This window comes from Elephantulus edwardii, unplaced genomic scaffold, assembly GCF_000299155.1.
Source record: "Elephantulus edwardii isolate Elephantulus edwardi_28Jun2011 unplaced genomic scaffold, EleEdw1.0 scaffold00029, whole genome shotgun sequence".
NCBI classification, from domain to species: Eukaryota; Metazoa; Chordata; class Mammalia; order Macroscelidea; family Macroscelididae; genus Elephantulus; species Elephantulus edwardii.
Window position 1 is genome coordinate 16,983,841 of NW_006399779.1, and position 14,230 is coordinate 16,998,070.

Sequence of the window (14,230 nt, forward strand, 5' to 3'; positions counted from 1 at the left end):
GTGGACACACCAGGGCTATACTATCTAGAAGAATGTTTGAACAAAATCAGTGAAAAACAGGCCTGAGGGCCACGGATTAGAAGTCACACACCTTTAGCTTGGTAGCATCACTTTCTCTTCACTAGGCCAACTGATCTTAATCTATGTTGGTGTTATTGTTGTTAAGTGACGTCAAGTCATAGGCGACTTATAAGTGACTCATGAAATGGATAGTGACTGTTAAAGAAGAAAAAGGGCAAGAAGAGTTCTGCTCTGCTCTGTTCTGTTCTGTTCTGTTCTGTTCTGTCCTATTCTGTCCTGTTCTGTACTGTTGTGCAGTGGGTTGCTGTGTGTTAGAACCTACTTGTTGCCACCTAATAACAAATGAATTAAACAAACATGGCCCTGAATTGCAGGAATCTTATGGACTAGTGAGTAGAAAGACAGTGCAAAATAATTAGAGAATTATTAATTAACCATAATTATGATAATTAATATAAAGGAGAAGTGCATGGCACTATAAAATGCATGAAAGAGATCTAATTAAATGACTCTGTGGCAGCAGAGAAGGACTCATTGGATGAGCTGACATTAAGGTGAAACCTGAAAGATAATTTAAGTGGGCCAGGAAAAGAGAGGCTGTGGTACAGCGTTCAAGGAAGATGGAACATTGTATATAAAAGTCCTTTTGTTCCAACCACTGGTGGAGAAAGAAATCAGTGCAATAATGTGGAGAATTCTTGTAATAGAAGGTACAAGTTGCATGAACTGAGCTCTAAAGAAAGTTGATTAGATTGCCATAAAAGGCCATTGTTAAAAAATACAGGACACTGGGAACTAATCATTCCCTACTCAGTGAGATCATCTGGAGAGGCTCTGAGGTAACTTCCTTCATAGTAAACACCTGATCTGGCTCAAGAACAAGACAACTATTTTCAGAGTCACTGACTGAGAGGCGTTTTACCTTGCAATTTGATTACCTATCATTTTCAGGGTGTTACATCACAAAACCAAGCTTTATAATGCCACTCAATTTTAAACATATTAATCTTTATTTTTTGCCAAGACAATATTAAGTAATTCTATCTAATAGTCAAAACTCTTTTAATTGATATTTTACTTTCTCCTCAAAAAACTACCAAAGAACTAGGCAAAGGCATCTAACCTTACACATCAGACAGAGTTGTCCAGAGAGGTTAATTGCCTGAGAACAATAGTCTGCCCAAAGTTGTGAAAAGGTGTTTTGATTCCAGTGTTCTCACTCTTGCCTGCAAAATCCTGCCCATTCTTTTATCTCATCAGTGGGTCATTAGTATTCGTTCTCTTCCCCAAATAGCACTTTTCACATCAACTAGCTCTACCATCAAAGAAAAGGAAATGCTAAATGTTGAACTTTTCACAGGTGATGTTTTCAGAAATCTATGTCAAGGATAAAACAGCTGTTGGCAGTTACAACAGGTTGGATGTCATTTTACAATACAATTGCCTAGGCGGTCTTCTTGGATATAAAGCCTCTCACAAATCAGGCAAAGTTGGTTGCCTGGCCTCCCATTAGACTTCCTCTCCCTGGTATTTTTTTATTTATTTTTACATACCTACATAACATAGTTGTTCTCCAAACCTTCCACATTCTCCCTGACCTACAGGAATGATGATAATCCAGAAAGACAGCCCCAAGTGAAGCAATCACAAACAGTATGGGAGATGTTATTGTTTATTACAGGTGATACTGTTATGGCAACCCCAAATATGGGCGATTCTAATTAGAGTTGTACAGTAGAACTGACCTTCTTCCCCATAATAGGTGAAGTAGAGCAGGCTTACTTACAGGGGTGTAAAAAGATGTGAAGAAATGTTACCCAGAGGCATACTTGGAAATCTTTGAAATAGCAATTACCCTTTAATGTTGGGAAAATCTATGCATTCTCTAGTGTTGTGGATAGGCTATAAAGTGGTTCCCATGATCCTCACCACCTAGCTTTCAAGCCCCTGTGTAATGGCTTCACCTTGATTGTGAGAGGGACTTGTTACTTACTTTGAAACAATAAAATAGAACAAAATTGGAGATTTATACATGACTAAAATGCATTTCTCTTCCTCTTCAGCTTTGATGAAGCAAACTGCTGAGTTGTGGCTACCATATGGAGGGAACCACATGGCAGTAAGTTGAGAGCTCTCTCTGGCTGAAAAAATCTCATTCCACCAGCTTGCAAGGAAGTAGATTCCGCCAACAACGGAATAAGGTAGGAAACATATGCTTTCCCAGTTGAAGCTCAGATGAAACAATATCCCCACTCAAGAGTTTGATTCCAACCTTCTAAGACTCTAAGTTTGGGATCCAGTTTCTTTTATCTTGGTCTTCTGATTAAAAAAAAAACAAAAACATGGAGATAATGAATGTTAATTTATGATGATTTCAAGAACAATAAGTGATTAAAACTCCTCCACAAAACAATAATTTTCCAGAGTTCTCAGTAGAGCTAATAACAAAGGACCTATTATATGAAATAGCACATTAAGTGCCAATATGATTAAGGAAGCATGTAATATAATTTAAGCCAAATTGTTGGAAGGTTAGCTTCCTATTTTTAGAATGCTTCACATTTGAATACTGATATAGTCATACCTGAAAGGATTTGAAAATTGAAATCCATGTTTTATTTATTTTTATCAGCATCTTTATTTTTTATCAGTATCTTCATAATTTATTTTAAATAATTACATTTATCGTGGATTAAATAAAAATTTGCAGAGCAAATAGGTTTTCCATTGAACCATTCATAGGTATTTTTTTTAAATTGGTGTGCTTACATAGTTCGTATACATTGCGTTTCACGCTATTCTTCATTCACATTGTGTTTCATACAATCCTTCTCATACATTATGTAAACTATATAAATTAGCATATAGAAATAATTATATACAATTAGTTACCACTGGTCCTTGCCCATCATTTCCCTGTCCTTTCACCTTTCCATTTCCTTATCTCTTCCCACAGTCCACCAAACTGCAACCCTGTGGTTTCACCCCTACCTATCACCATCTTTTAATGAGGGAGTTCATTCTAGCAAAAGTGTTTTGGTAACTTGAATTCTGTTTATCTTATAACTTTATGACTGGATGCTTTGTCTTTCATCACACTGCAACTAAACTCATGGTATTCTCAACAATATCATTCATATGCTTGAGTCATGGATTCAAGAGTCAACTAAATGTAGTGTCTCACCACTTGAACTTACATTTACGTATCTTTTCTCTATCCCTCTGACTCTCTCTCACACTTACTCTCTGCCACTCTCTTTTGCTGTCTCTCACTCAGTGCCTTAATTTTTCTCTATTATCTGTTTTTTATGTCTGAGTTTAAACATTTCTTAATGTAAGGATTCCTAACACCCCACATGCCTACCAACTCTAGTTAGCATTATTCTGTTTCATTCCAGTAAGTATTTACCCTTTGCAGAGAAAACTTGTCTATTTATTGAAAATTTTTTTATTTTCTTCTCTTATCCATTGAGATGTAAGTCAAATACAAAAAAGCATTTTCCTAAGCACCTATTTATCTCTTGGTTTAATATCTGAATTTGGCTTGCTGCATGAATATATGCTCAAATACTATAGTGTTAAAGAAGTGGAATTAATTCTAATTTTGATGATATCAAGGCTTCCTATCTATGAAGGTGGTATATTCTTATATTTCTCTAGGACTTCTTTTGTTTCTTGTAGTAGTAGTGTTTTTCATTTTCTTTACATCGATGTATTGTGTCCCTAGTTAAATTTGTTGATAAGTATTTCATGTGGTTAGTTCTGATAATTGGTGTTGCTTTTCTTACTATCTTTTCTGTGTTCTATTTCCTACTGTAGAGACATTTGATTGATTTTTATATTTTGATCCTGAATCCTGATACTCTTTTGAATTGGTCAACCATGTCCAACTGTATTATTGCTGAATATTTAGGGTTTTCAAAGTATATTATCATATCACATGCATCTCATTTGCCAATTTGGATGCCTCTTCTTATCTTCTCTTATCTAATTGTTCTCCCTAGGACTTCAAATACCATATTGAATAGGAGTGCCGATAGTGGGCATCCTTGCCTGCTCTTGTTCTCAGGTGCATCGTTTAGAGTACGTGCTTTTAACTATGTTGAGAGAATCCCCTCTATCCTATTTTGTTAAGTGTTACTATCAGGAAATGTGTGAGATTTCGTCAAAAGCTTTTTCTGCATCAGTTGAGAGATCATATGGTTCTTATAATTTATTTTATTGACATGATGGATTACATTTTTTGTTCCTCTTATGTTGAACCATCCTTCCATGTGATGAATCTCTCTTGGTCATAATATATTGTTTTTTAATATGTTGTTAAAAATCTGTTGTCTAGTATTTCATTGAGTTTGTATTGATGTTCATAAGAGAGATAGGTCTATGGTTTGTTTGATTTTTTTTGTTTGTTTTGTTGTTGTTGTTTTGGTTTTTTAATGATATTTCTGCCTGGTTTGGGTGTCAGGGTTGTTTGCTTTATAAAATGAATTGGAGAGTATTCTTTCCGTTTCTATTTTCAGATATAAATATAGCTTATGCAGAATGTGTGACAGTTCTCTGAATATCAAAATTCACAACCTACTCAAACTAGCACAGACTGAAGGAGAACACTTGAACAAACCTATCATAAAATGAGTACTAGTCTGTGCTAATTTGAGTAGGTTGTGAATTTCTAAGTATTTATTTGTCCACTTCCTCTTGACTTTCCTATCTGTTAGAGTATAATTTTTCTATATATTCTGTCATTATTATTGTTATTTCCATTGGTTCTGTTGTAATATAATCTATTTTTATCTTAATTATTTGTGTCTTTTCTTTCTTGTCCTTTTTAAGATTTTCCAGTGGTCAGTAGATGATATTGCCCATTTTTTAAGAATCAATTCCTGGTTTTGTTAATAGTTTCAATTGTTTTTCTGGTTTTGATTCCATTTATTTCTGCAATGCAATCCCAGTATAGATATGGATACCACTCATCAATGAGATGAAAAAGGAAATTGCCAATAATGTTTATAAAAGAAATAGATACCAGATAAGGTAAAGCACAACTGAAAAAAAAGCAAAGTAGGAGACATCACATTTTCTGACCTCAAAACTTATTACATAGCCATAATAATCAATACTGCATGACACTGGTACTGTGTTTGATAACATAGATCAAATGAACAGAATGGAGAACCCAGAAACAAACCCAAACACTGATGGTCATCTGGTCTATGACAAGGAGACAAAAATCTATCACGTAGGGATTTCATCATTTGGCAACATGAGGACAAATAGCTACCTTCCCATCAACAGTAAATAACTAAAATGTCAACATGAATGAAGGATAGTATGACATATAATGTACACAAACTTTGTGAGCAAACCAATATAATTTTTTAGAAAAATCCACTTATTAATCCTCTAAATCTGGTGTAGCTTTTCAATTGTGTTTGGAAATGAGGACAGAACAATGGAGGAAAAAATTCAAATATCCTGCCTCTACCAGCATAAAACACCCAATAAACAGGATGAGTAAAATCCATAGTATGGTAGGTAGTGATAAATGCAAAGGAGAAATTTTAATTATATATGAGAGATAGGAAATACAAGGAAGACTGCAATTCTAGATAAGATAACTAGCAAAGGTCTCACTGAATAAAGTTTATGTGAAACATAAAGTAGTTGACATCAAAACATGCTGATACTCTGGGGAAGGATATAAGCATTTTGGGGAGGAATATAATTAAGTTTTCTGCTGGAATAATCAGTTATAAAACCTGACTCAGAATTTACAACTCAAATTCAGTAACATTAAGTCAGAACCAACTCATATTTGACCCTCTAGCATGTTCTAAGTAACATGAGAAGAAATTGCTAACCTTTTTCCAGGGAGTTACCTGCATATTCCCGCTGCCAGAAAGTTACAGACTTTGGGTTGGCAGCAAGACTTCCTGAATATCAGGTCACCAGAACTCTCCTATATTGTAAGTTTGTTGTTATTATGTGCCATTGATTAATCTGCGACTCCTTTCAACCCTATACACATTAGCTGTGAACCTTGTTCTTTCCTGAGTAAATCTCACTGTCTCTGACACACCTACCCTCATTATCCCAGTTACTGTTTCAACCCTTCTCCTTCAGGGTCTTCCTTTCCTACATATCCCTTCACCCTTCCAGGCATAAAGTCTTTCTGCAAGGATTGGTCCTTCTCGGCAACAAGCCCAAAATATGTCAACTGGGCTTTCAAAATCCTTGCTTCTAAAGTGCAACTTGGTTGTTCCTCTCCAGGACAGACTTGTTTGTTCTCTCAGCAGTCGATGGTATGTTTAGTACTCATCTCCAGCACCACAACTCAAAGACATCTATTCCTCTTCTGCAATCCTTAGATATTGACCAGCTCTCTGATATATAGCAAGTGATTGCAAAGACCATGGTCTGGAGCAGGTACACTTTACTCTCGAGACTGACTTTGTTGCCCTTCAGCACTCTGGAGAGGTCCCTGCTGATAGATTTTCCTCATGCAATTTGTCTTTTGATTTCCTGACTGCTGGTGCCAAGAGTGTTGATTGTTGAATTACATAAGCTGAACTTGTTAGATCTGTGCCTGCTTTTCCCAAAAAGATCTGCACTTGTGTATAAGAGTACCCAGTTAATGACTGCATGACCATCTCTACATCAGGATTTGTTGCTTTCAAACAACTTTCTGATTATTTGCATGCTTTCCAGTTTGTACTTAAGCAAAACCCCCACCTTGTAGCCTACTGTCAGATTCAGTCCATCTAGTATACTGTGCAAGTCCCTGCCTTTTGATTTATCTCAATGGAAAGTTATATGTTAACTCTGCTGGGAGTTGAAGGAGGGCAGCTGGATTCTGATTCCTCCCCCTTTTACTTTTTGTTTTGTTTTGTTTTCTAAGCAGAAGGATTATTACTGTTGTTGTTAAGTTTCATTGAATCAAATATGAGTTAGAGACCCTATGAAGAGCCAACGTGAACTCTGCCTTATTCTGTGCCGTCCTCAGTGCCTCTAACTAGAGCCCATTGCTGAAGTCACTGTGTCAGTCTCTCTTGTTGAGTGTCTCCCTTTCCCTGACCTTCCATCTTTCCAAGCATGATTTCCTTTTCCAAGTAATAGTCACTTAACTACATGTCAAAAATATGAAAGATGAAGCTTTGTCATTATTGCCTCCAAGGAACACACTGGCTGAAGTATTTAATTTCATCAATATTCTCCTGCAAGGATTCTATAAGGAAAACATACTATTATTGGGTGTCGTCCAGTCAATTTCACCACATACTGAGTCTATGTGTCAGACCACGGAGCTATCGAAACTGTGGTCTTTACCACCGCACATTACTAGATAATTACCTGAGGAAACTCTAACTTTAACTCAAGGTTTTGGTGACCAGCCTAACTTTTAAATATTGTGTCTCTACAGCTCATTGAGGAAGTCTTAGTGCTAATAAAATATCTGATTATGGGGGTATAAGAAGTCAGTTAAGGAGCACTGGTAGAGCAGTACATCAAGAGTTGTGCTTCTAAGCTAAAGGTGGGCAATTCATTCACCAGTCACTCTCTATGTGGAAGATGAGCAATCTTCTCTCATAAAAATCTATAGCCTTGTCCTTTTGTGACTGAGATATCTCACTCAACATAGTGACTGACGTCAGGGTTGGAGAGAACCTAAGAAAAGAGGGGATAAATAATATACACTGCATTGAAACAGATGAGGGAGAGAACTGTTTAAAAGGAATATGGGATTAGGTATTATTTTCATAACAAGATAACAGAAAAAGAAATGCATAATAAATTGGACTATGGACTTGGGTGGGGAGATTGTATAACATGAAAGTTTTGTTTTGTTGTGTTTTTTTCAAAGAGAAAAACAAATTGATGGGGAGGGATGGGTCAGGAAGGAAAATATACAACAATGAATGAATGGGTGAAAAAACTAAATGGAAAGAAAATGCTCTGTGTATGTGTATATATATGTGTATATAAAGGCTGTAAATGTATATATCTCTATCTCTATCTATCTCTATCTCTATATCCACACAAATGTATATATATGATTTATTTAAAACATCATTAATAAAAAATGTTAAAAATGAAAGAAAGAAAACAAAAATTTATAGCCTTGAAAACCCAATGGAGGACCTATGGAGCTAGAATTACTTGTAACATACCTATGAATCAGAATTGACTATGATTGTGTTGAACATGCGGGGATAGCCTTTACATTACTATTTAAAAGATACTTTTAAAAAAACTCAAAACACATTTTTCTCTTCAAATCTTTTACAATTTAAAATAATTTTGTCTCTGAATTCTTAGATGTCTGTTGTTGTTATGTGGCATCAAGTCAGCTACAACTCACAGTGACAGTATGTACAACAGCTATGCACCCTGTTCAGCCTGATCCAGTTTCAACACCTCTGACACCCTTACTCTCATTACCCCAGTCACTGAGTCAATCCATCTCATCCAGGATCTTTCTCTCCCATGCTGTCCCTCCCACCTTCCAAATATGATATATACTATGGCAACTCTGAGGAGAATGAGAATCCCAGAACACTTGATTGTTCTTATGCAAAATCTATTCTTCAACAAGAAGGCAATCATCAGAACAAAGCAAGGAAACACTGTAAGGTTCAAAATCAGGAAGGGTGTATGCAGGGATGCATCCTCCCTCCATTCCTCTTCAAGCTATATATGAAACAGATCATTCTGGAAGCTGGCCTCTATGAGGAGGAATGTAGCATCAAGATTGGAGGAAGACTCATCAATATCCTGCATTATGCAGGTTACACAAGCTTGCTTGCTGAAACTGAGGAGGACCTGAGCCCTTTGCTGCAGAACTCCAAGGACTACAGCCTTCAATGTAGATTGAAGCTCAACATCAAGAAAACGAAGAATCTCACCACTGGGCCAATTAGCAGCATCATAATAGATGGTGAAGAGATTGAAATTGTTAACAGCTTCAGTTTTGTTTTTTTTTGGCTCCACAATCAGTGAATTTCACATACATATAAGATTCAAGTCAATATACTATCATAAACAAATAAACAGACCAAACAGCATTCTGCAGCATTGATTTCTATTTCTTTTACATCATTGAGTTACAAATTGAGAAGCTCTGAAATTTTTCATAGTCTATTTATCTGCTGTATGGTTGGTAATGCTTTTGATTTCCTCTAGAAAGTCTATATAAATGTCAATCAGAATCTCTCTCTCATTGCCTACAACTCAGAAATGACTCAAAGCTGAGCTTCCAGGGGTGTTCTATAAAAAACAAAAAAACAACAGAACACAGCATTCCAACCCAAACAAATTAGTTCTTTTCAAATACTGTAGCTAGTAAGTATTTTTGAAGTTGTTTGTAGTGATGTTTATGAGAATCATTTGATAGAAATTGATAAAAATCACAAGGACACTTCCTTAAAGTGGGTAGTATTTAAAAATCACAAACTTACCAGTAACTTTGTATAAAAAGTATACGTCACTGTTGTGAGGTGACACTGAGTAAACTACAACTCCTAGTGACCCTATGAAAAACAGATTTGAACCTTTTCCTATCCTGCAGTGTTCTTGTTGGCTCTGGTATGTGCGAGCTTATTGTTACTATCTCCGTGTCATTCCATCGGGGTGAAAATCTTTCTTTTCTGACCCTCCACCTTTCCCAGCATAAAGATCTCCTGACAACATGCCTCAAATATATGAAATGAAGTTTTGCCAACTTTACCTTTAAGGACACCTGATTGCACTTCCTCTAAGATAACCTTGTTTGTTGTTCTGGTAGTCTGTGGAATATTAAATCTTCTTCTCAACAACACAACAAAGGCATTAAATTTTTTTTTCTATCATCCATGTACATTGTCTGACTTTCAGATGCATAGGAAGCAATTGAAAAGACCATAGCTTGAATTAGATGTATCATAGGCTTTTAGCTGGCATCCTTGCAGGTTAGAACATTGGAGAGATCCTTGAAAGCAGATTTTTCCCAACACAATATATCTTTTGATTTACTGACTGCTGCTATATTGACTATTAATTGTGATCCAAGTAAAATGAAATCATTGACAACTTAATTTTTTTTCCTCTATCATGATGATGCTTGTAGGTTTAGAGGTGAGAATTTTTGCTCTCTTCATATTGTGATGTTGTCCATATTACAGAATGTAGTCTTAACTCTTCTGCAGTAAATTTTTCAAGTCTTCTTCAATTTCCACTCATAAGATTATGTCATTGGCCTAACACAGATAGTTGAATCTTCTTCCAAATTCTATACCTTTCTTCTTCATATAGTATAGCTTCTTGGAAGATTTGTTCAGTAAACATATTTAACTGGTATGGAGAAAGGATCCAACCTTGACACACACCTTTCCTAATTTTAAACCATGATGTGTGCCATTTAAACCATTCTGTTTAGACAAGAGCATTTTTAGCTACAATTAAGTGTTCTGGAATTCCATTCTTCTTAACGTTAACTATAGTTTGTCATGATCTACACAGTCAGATACATTTGCATATTCAATAAAACACAAATAAACATTTTTTTCTAGCATTTTCTGCTTTCAGACAACATCCACCTGACATGAGCAATGATATTTCTGATGAGATGACCTCTTGTGAATCCAGCTGTTTTTGTAAGTTTTTGTTCAAGTTGGCAATTACCCGTGAATTTAATTTGCAACCCTTTTCTTATTTTTTATTTCTTTTTTTCTTTTGGAGATCAAACTGTTTAATTCAGAGCTTTTGGAGGAAAAGCTGAAGAGGTGAGGGAGAGGAGGTTCAAGGATCATGGTGTGGCCAGGGTCATCCATATTTCAGAAACATGGAAAGCTTTACTAGACTTCGAAAAATAATTTTACACAGATTATACTTGGGTAAGATTGATAATTTCCACATTCTTTTGAATCACCTTTCTTTGAAATGGGAACAAACACAGATCTCTTCTAGTCAGTTGACGAGGCAGCTATCTTCCAAAATTTATAGGCAGGTAGTTCCAAAGTTTACCTGCAAATTATGAAGGCTATTTTACTACCAAAATATTACCAGCTATTTTATTTTGTCGTGATGTTTCAGTAAATTTGACCTGTCTTATCTCCCATTGAACACATCTCATAGTTAAATCAAGTCTCTCCCAGTACCATTTTTGTTCATGTGACTACTACTTCCATTTTAAAAGGATTTCTTTCTTTTTTCTGAACTGTTATGGCATCATATGATAAATCAAGTATTATATTTTCTAATAAAACCCTATATATAATATGTTTCTTTGAAAATGGGGTTTAATTAAAATACTATGTTTTTGTTCAGATTTTTTAGTAAGAAAATTTTTGTTTTCCTATGGGATAAATTGTACAAACTTCTGATGGCTTAATGATAAGGAGTTGTACTCCAACCCAAAGGCAACAGTTTGAATCCACCAACTTCTCAATGGGAAACAGATGGACAATCTCCTTCAATGTGATTTACTGCCTCTGGAAAAACTCTTGGAAGATTAGCTATGTATGGTAACTAACAACAATATATATAAGATAGATAGATAAATAGATACATAGATAGATAGATAACACACATATATAGTTTGACTTTGTTTTCTAGATTAGTATGTTCTAATGATCCTCTAGTTCTGAGTTCTTCATATTAGATAATGGAAAGTTTGAGCAAAGGTCCATAAATAGAAGTCAAATATTACATGTAGGAAATGTGATTTCCTCATGTGTTCTACCACCTATGTGCAATATGTGTTCTTTAGGTATTTTATGTGTCAACCTGTTACCTTTAAACCCAATTATTATAAGTCAAGAACCTTACAGGAGGACCAAGTGATTAGGTACACAAACAATCTGAGATGAATGGTGTGCACTGTCTAGAATGGAAATACTCCAAAAGTCATATAATATGGATTAATGCAGTAAGCATTTAATCAATACTAAATCCAAAACCTTGTCCTGTGCGCCATGAATATAAAACTGAATGACATAATCCCTGCTCTCTACAAGCTATCAGTTTAGTTAGAAAAAGTGTAGGAACTGACTGATATGCCGTTGTGTGGTACTGAGTCAACGTGAATTCATGGAACCTATATCCCACAGATCAGAACCTTGCCCTATTCTGTTCTGTTCTGTTCTATTCTATTCTATTCTATTCTGCTTGCTTGATCTCTGACATGCTCTAGCCCACTATTAAAATCACTGTGTCAATCTATCTTATTTAGGATCTTCTACTCTTTTTCCAGCTCTCTGATTGGTTCCTACCTACAGTGACTCTATAAGACAGAGCAGAACTGCATCATAGAAATTCAGAGGCTATAAATCCTGTAGAGATTAAGTAGATAGGTTTAAGCTGCCTATCTTTCAGTTAGCGACCTAACCACTAAGATTCCTCAAAGAAAACACATATTTGTAAAGAAAATAATAAAATTCCTGACACTGTATGTTGTTTTTATGCTCCATTGAGTCATCTGTCCCTCATTGCAACACTATATACAACATCTCTGAACTCTGACCTATCCTGAGCAAATTTGTCATCTCTAACAAACCTAATCGCATTCTTCCAGTCACTGAATCAATCCATTTTATCCTGGGTCTCCCTATCCTTCACTGTCCTTCCACCCTTCCAACATGATGTTCTTCTCCAAGGACTGGTCCCTCCCACCCATGTGCCTAAAGTATGTGAGACAGAACTGCAAAATCCTTGCCTCCAGGGAACAACTTATTTCACCCTTTCCAGGACTGGCCTGCTTATTCTCCTAGCAGTCCACAGTATTTTCAACACTCTTCTCCAGCACCACAATTCAAAGGCATCAATTCTCCTTCTGTCACCCTTAGTCAATGTCCAGGATCAGGCATATATTAGTCTCCAAAATGACATAGGTGCTGTGCAGTACTCTGGAGAGGTTCCTGATGTCAGACTTTCCCAATGCAATTCATCTATTGCTTTCCTGACTGCTGGTGCCAACAGTGTTGATTGTGGAACCAAGCAATTTGAAGTTGTTAACATTCTCAATTTCTTCTCTGTATATCATGAAACTGCCAATTGGAAGCTGTGGTGAGAATCTTTGATTCTTTATTTTTTTTTTTAAGCCCCTCCTTTTATTAGCAGAAAATCAAAGCTTATAGTAAAACATGATCCCATAGAATGTTTAAACATGTGGAATAAAGCATAGGTAATATGAAACAAAGCATGAACTGTTTTCAAGGAAACATCTTTGTACTCATGAACAGGGTCTTACTGAACTTTTAATAACCTTATGAAGAACTTTAGAAAATAGTCTTTGTTTAACAGAGAACTTTCAGATTTCTTTTCTGTTGGTACATGCTCCAGGGAGTATGAGACTGCTTTCATTCCCATCCATTCTCGGTATTGTTTGCCTACTTTCAGGCATTGTACCCAAGTCCTTTTGCATGTGTTCCATAGCAACTAGTAAACCAAGTGCACCAGAATGACCCTAAAACGCTGCTATGAACATTAGTGTACAAGTTTTCATTTGTGCTTCAGTTCTCATTTTTAAAGTGTTGTTGTTGTTGTTTCTACGTGCCATTGAGTCATTTGCGACTCATAGCGACCCTATGTACAAGAGCCCTAAAAGCCATTCTATCCTGTGCCAACCTCACTGTCTCAGACATATTCATTCCCACCACTCTACTCACAAAATCGATCCATCTCATCAAAGGTCTTCCTCTCCTGTGCCGTCCCTCCACTCTTCCAAACATGATATCCCTCTCCTAGGACCAGTCCCTCCTTGCAACATGCCCAAAGTATGTCAGATGAAGTTTCAGAATCCTTGATTCTAGGGAACATTCTGGCTTCACCCTCTCCAGGACAAACCTGTTTGTTCTCCTAGCAGTCCATGGTATATTCAACACTCTTCTCCAGCACCACAACTCAATCAATTCTCTTTCTATCATCCCTATTCACTGTCCAAATCTCCGATGCATAGCAGTAATTGCAAAGACTATAGCCTGGATCAGGTCCACCTTAGTCTCCAGCCTGACATCATTGCACTTCAGTACTCTTGAGAGGTCCCTCACAGCTGACTTTCCCAATGCAATTCATCTCCTGATTTCCTGGCTGCTCATACCATGACTGTGGAGACAAGTAAACTATAACTGTTAACTATCTCTATCTCTCCACCATCCATACTGATGCTGCCAATTGGCCCAGTGGTGAGAATCTTTCTTTTCTTGATGTTGAGCTTCAATCCAAATTGAAGACTGCA